Source organism: Excalfactoria chinensis, chromosome 11, assembly GCF_039878825.1.
Source record: "Excalfactoria chinensis isolate bCotChi1 chromosome 11, bCotChi1.hap2, whole genome shotgun sequence".
NCBI lineage: Eukaryota > Metazoa > Chordata > Aves > Galliformes > Phasianidae > Excalfactoria > Excalfactoria chinensis.
In genome coordinates this window covers 2,856,153-2,862,380 of record NC_092835.1, presented here as the reverse complement: position 1 = coordinate 2,862,380, position 6,228 = coordinate 2,856,153, and positions in this window count along the sequence as shown.

Below are 6,228 nucleotides of genomic sequence, written 5' to 3'. Positions count from 1 at the left end.
AGAAGTGAGAGACTGTCCAAGCGCTGGGCCTTCTGAGATGAGAAACTGTTGTAAAAGCTGCATCTTCTGGGGAGAGATTGGGCTGTGACTGAGTAGATTGAGATTTGTGTATGTTTGATGATTCGTGTGCAAAAGAAGAGAGCATTTGGTATTTTCCTAATGAGGTGAGGTGCATCGGTGCTGCCATGTTGGCTGCTGCGGTGTTGCACTTGGCCAAGTTGTATGGAGGGGGAGAGGATGTTTCTGTCGATCAGACGTCGGGGATTTCTGGGCACTGGAGTGGGGCATGAGATGGTGGCAGAGACCCTTGCTGCAGAAAATGAGGCCACCCCGTAATCGTGACGGCAGGTTTAATGTTTGCTGGTCAAACATTTGCAGGTACTTTGCAAGTCTGGTAACCCATGAGAAGTCAGTGAACTGGGGCTCCTGTGCTGGCACATCTCATATTATATAACATGCCATTTACAATAAAATTTCAGTTAAATGCAGCGTATTTATACAGCAGTGCTGGTTGTTTTATCTGTAGTAGTAGAGTAGAGATAATAAGTTAATCTTATTTTTGCTAGGAATGGTTGCATCCGTAGGAAACATGTTCACTTTACCTTTGTGAAGCTCTTTGTTGTTCTGTGTGCAGTTCTGAGACTTTAAAGGTATGACAGAAGTTGGGATGGATGAGGTTTTTTTTTTACACTGTTTTTGGCAATGATAGATCCCACCTTTCAGTGTAAATGCTGTACCCTTGAGCGTTTAACATCCACGATGCTGTTTTGCAAAACCCATAGATACTTTCATGACATTGCTTACTGTTTTATTACTGATGTCTGAACACGCATCCAAATGCATTTCAGAGCCAAGAAAACAGCCTGGCCTGAGCTAATCTTTAAGGCTAGAGAATTTTCTTTGCTTCAGATAGGAAATTTATTTTAGGCTTGGAGTAAACACAAGGCTGGTTGTCTTTTGATGCACAAATCCAGTAACCTCGTTGCTCGTGAGAAGGCAACGTAAACTTTAGGTCTTCAGTGGTTGTAAACAGAGAGTCTCTCTGCTTGTTAACTTGACTATAGTATTGCATAACAAATTGGGAAATATTTCACGCTACTTGGCAGATGTCTCCTAGCCATTCTTAGGTTCGGGCTGTGTTCAGTTTAATCTAGAAAGATCTAAAGGCCACGTCTTCAAGCTGTTTCAAAACACGGGCCAAAAATTAAGCGCTTCTTAAATTGTGCAAACGCCGTGAAATCGGCAAAGAAATTACATTTATCACTCAATTTGTCTCCCCATTGGGGTTTCTTTCTCTGTGAAATCTGACCTCTCGTAAAGTATGAAGTTGGAACTGCCTTGTGTTGTCTCCAAACATGCTGCACAGCAAACTACCTTTGGGGAGATACGGAGAAATGACTTTGTTTTGCCTCTGTTTCTATGGCGTTGTCTTCCAAGGTGTACAGCTTTAGATAGGAAGAAGTAACACCTGTATTTTCTCAGTAGGTAAAATGATGTTAAAATTAGCTGGAACATATCATAGGAAAACTGCTGATTGGAAGCATTTGAGATCTTGGCAGTGAGATAAGGCTTCCCTGTTCGTGCCCACTGTGACTAATTGTGCTGTATGCGGTCTAGCTCAAGCCCATTAAATGCTGCAGCATGAATCTACAACCAGCAAGGGCCAAATGGCAGCCACTGTGCCATTGACTGAAGTAGAGATGACATTAGGTGTCCAGGGGTCTCCTTCCCACTGACTTCATGCAGATTGCAAGAGCACATAAAATGCCTCAAAATCAATGTAGGATCCCACCTCTAATATGTTGTCCGTGACAATTGTGTATGCTGTAAAATGGTGGAAATAAATGTGAGGGCTCTTGGAGAAAAGCCTAGAGGATTAATGTAGAGCACATACAAATCCAGATAGCTTGGGATGCATCTACCTGATGGAAAAGGAGAAAGGTAGGAATTATCATTCCAACAGAAATATCCTAAAATGGTTAATTCAAGTTAAAGTTGCATATTTTTATCTTCAGCCAACTGGTTTGGGTTTTTAGAAACTGGTCTTAATTTAAGTCTGTCTGTTTATTTTTGTATTTGTTGTACAAAAGAGAAATTGTGACTTTACTACGCAAATATTATTTGAGGTCCTGGGTGCTATTAATTTAAACATACCTCCACCAGAATTAGGTGCGATCAGGTCCTCCAAGACGGTAATGATATATCACTCGTAATCACGTGTGCTAACTATTCACCTATAGGTGGGACAGTACCAGTTTTTAGCCAAATATTTACCGATTTTACTTCTAATACCAAACTGTTTCTTAGGCTAACATGTTTCTATGCAGCTTAAAGACACAGCAGGTCTTTACATCTCCAGACACGTTCCTCCTTAGACCCTAGCTCAGCAGATTAGTAAGCACATGCCAGCTTGAAGCACCTGGGTGCAGCCGTGCTGAAGCATCCGGTTAAACTCATGGCAAAGCTGATGCTGTGTGGTTGTTCTAGCTCACCCAGCTGCCAGGGTGCACTCAGGTCTGCTAGCTCCATTAACTTCATTTTAAGTCATCAGCAGTCATTCAGCCAACAGATGGTTGAAGAGCCTCTAATCGCGTACTTGGGTCAGTTGTGCAGTCTATGTATTTAGGGCCAGTTCATAGAGTTGCTTTCTTTTTTTTAATTTTTTTTCTTTTTTTTTCTTTTTTTCTATGAAAAATGATGTATTTTACTACTTCCTATGTATAAAAGTTTCTTGTAAATTTTTTGTGTGCCTTTGCATGTTTTTCGAGGGGCTGTGTGTTTGTTTATAAACTATATATATATTTTTTTCTAAATACAGAATTGTAAAATATCTGTTCCTTCCCCTCTCCCTTCCCCTCCCCGCCCCCCATTTTCTTTTTATTTCTGAATTATTTGTGAAATAAAACCTCCCCCAAAATGAATGGCACCCTTGTCATCAATGGTTGTATTGAGAAGACTGAGCTGGAGCTATTTGGGTTTGCTCCTGGGAAGCAGAGTTAGAATACCCAGAGAGCCCATGTTGGATTGAGATGTTCAGGAATTGTTCTGCAGGCAAATAAATAAACCCTTCTGGTGCCAAGACATTAAAAGTCAGTCTTTACCCATCAGGAATAAGGTATATCCTTCCTTCACAGCCTAGGAGGAAAGGAAAATGCATGTCTGTCTATTGGGTCCCTGTAATACAAGACCTGAAGTAGGTGAGAGTGTTGAATAAGAGTTGTTAATGAAGTCATGCTGCAAAATAAGAATGAGATGAACTCTCCCTGATCAGGCTGTTAATAAATGTGCTTTTTTTTTTTTTTAAGGGAAAAACATATAGATTGGAATTTTCTCTTTCTCAACCGTGCCCGCAGTCCCACAAATCAAACCAAGTTGTTTCATACCCATTCAATACCATCTTGGTTAAAAGAATAAGATGACAGGGAGGTTTTATAACCCTGATTCCAAGCAATGAGCACCAGATGGCTTCTGACCACAAAGGCAGGCTGAGCCACGGGAGGGAGAGCTGATTGACAAGAGGACCATGAAAACTAATACTTTCTGTTACAAGTGAAATAAAATCAGCATAAAATACAGCAGTGTTTGCATTAGTCCAGGGCTGCCCAGTTACAGGTAGAGCTGAACCAATGATGGACAAGGTCAGCACTGCTGAGCCGGTGATTTCTGCAGAAGGAGAGTTGCACAATCTGCAATTCCAAGCTGCCCATTTGGACTTGCTCACGCTCATTTCTGCCTGCTTTCTTGACTGTCTCTGTGGCGAAAATCTCTTATTACTGGAAATGCTGGGGAAGATCAATAGTGAGCAGAAACCGGTATTAAAACTCAAGACAATGCTTGGATTGCAGAGAACGTGCTGCTGATTATGGCAGTTATCCCATTTCCCATTTGCTAGTGCTACAGGAAACCCCATAATACTCTTTTTTTGGTCAGAATTTAGGTTCTCATTGTATTCAACATATTAAAGCTGAAGGCTGGTATTTTCTGTGTATTGGCTCCTGCCACTGTGATCCTCTTTCTGATTTTGCTCATTCTTGTCTCCTGTTTGAGCTTAATCCTAGGCTCATCAACCCAACAGTGTGACTGGGAGTGGGAATGACAGTGCAGACAGCTGTGTTTTCATTCCAAGCATCAGGCGTGCAAACCAGGTAAGTGAACACTTGGAACAGAAGAGGCAGGAGGGAAAAATGTGTGTTTTCATTCAGTTGGTGGTAGGGTTCAGGTCTATGGTTTAATGAAGTTGTAAAAGACGGAAGGCTGAACATAAATGGTAGAGAAGGGAGGGAAAAAACATGTGGGTCCAAGAGAAGGTAGAGGTTGAAAGAAGGAGACATGGCAGTCCTGGCTTCCCACGTTATACTTCTGGTTTAGAGCTAAACGCTGCCTCAAAGTTTATTCCGAGGTGCAGTTGGATGCAGGTGGTGCAGAGTTTCTCTTTGCTCACCACTCTGGGAGAAACATCTTGTTGCCTATCTGTCTTTCTGCCTGCCCCTCACGGTGCAGAGCTCCTCAGAGGCTATGTATAGCATGGGCATGCCTTGGGATGGGTGTTCTTCCAAAAACCCGCAGACATTTATAGGATGGATGCAGGCAATGTTTTCACAGCCATTTTGCAAACGACGGGGTTGGTTCTCATTTATACTAAGGACCTACTTTAAGGCACTTAGAAGACATTTATGCCACTTCAGGGTGTGGATAGAGCAACGTAAAGGAGCCTCAGTGTAAATAGAAACCACCCTTATATCTTGTTGACAGTGGTTAAAATAGGGTTACGGAGTTAAATCAACAGACAAGGTCTCCCTTATGCAGCACTCGTCTCTGCAGTGTTTGCTCCTCACCATCAGTGCCATGGGAGCAGGCCAGGGCTATATGTAGTTTCCCCCCTCATCCACTGCATAGCCAAGCACTTCATCATGCTATTAAGTGTCAAACTGAATGCAAGCTATTTATAGAGAGCTAAAAGTCAGGAGGCTCAGGTGGAATATTATAGCCAAAAAATGAAGGAGATGATGGGAGCACAAGCTGCTAACATAAATTTAGTGCTTAAGATTGCCTTATTCATGAGTGTTGCTTCTCATAGGCTCAGGGCTCCTCTGGTTTAAGGGCTGTGGGTGACCGTGACCCCAGGAGGGGATGTGCCAATGCACACAGCACGGAGAAGTGCCTGGCAGAACCTCAGGGTTTTTATTTCAGAGGCTTCTCTTTCAAGGCACGTCCATCTTTTGCACATGTGAAACAGAGCAAGCTAAGAAAATCCCATTTCTAGCTATGCCAATGAGCAAGAGGACCAGGGTTGTTTCTTTTCTTTCTTCTTTTGTTGTTTTTTTTTTCCTTATTTTTATTTTCCTTCCCCTAAAAGCTGCCTTCCGGGGCAATTCTGAAAGTGAAACTTCTTTAAGCTGGAAGCGCCTGCCAAGAATTCCCCAGGAGCCATCCTTGAGCCTGATGGGCCTCAGTGCTGAGCACAGTAATCACTGCTCCTCGGCAACTGGGGAAAACACACGCTGCAGGATGGTGTGAACTGATGGACTCAGGCTGAGAAATGAGAGATGAGCCTATAAAAGGGAAAAACCTCGAGTGCTGGGCAGATGGCAGAGCTGTGGGCAGGTGTTTGATGTGCCTGTTGCCAGAAACAAGTCATAAAAGCAGCCTGATTTCCTTTTCAACCCAGCTTAGCAGCCTTGCAAGTAGGACAGAAGGGATAATGTCTAACACAGATCGACTGGACGAAGTGTACCATCTCACCTGACATGCTTGTAATCAAAATACGGTCCTGATGAATGCAAGGGAGATCCAAAAGTGCATCTGCATCAGTAATGGTATGTCTGAAGAGTAATTCTTTGTGGCTCAGTTTAAATCTTTTTCATTTAATCTGTTCATGGCTATTGAGAGCGATCCTCTGCAGGTGTGATTTCAGACTGATTCTGAGCAATGTTTTCATTGATGATCTTTGTAGTAGAATAGAGATGACTGTGGTTATTAAATGTCTACTGGGCTGGATAGCATGGTGCTGTGAAGGACTGAGAGTGTGGGCAATAACTCCTAAAACCAAGATAGTTACTGCTGAATCTGTTTTGAGCAGCATATGGACCAGATGCTGTCTTGATGGCCCTCCCACTTGTGATTTCTACCATTTCAAGTCAAAAAGAAGCATGGCAATGTATAGGATATTTGAACCAGTGTGGTTGTACAGTCATGGATACAGATGAAGACCTTGTGGAAGTGCCCTGG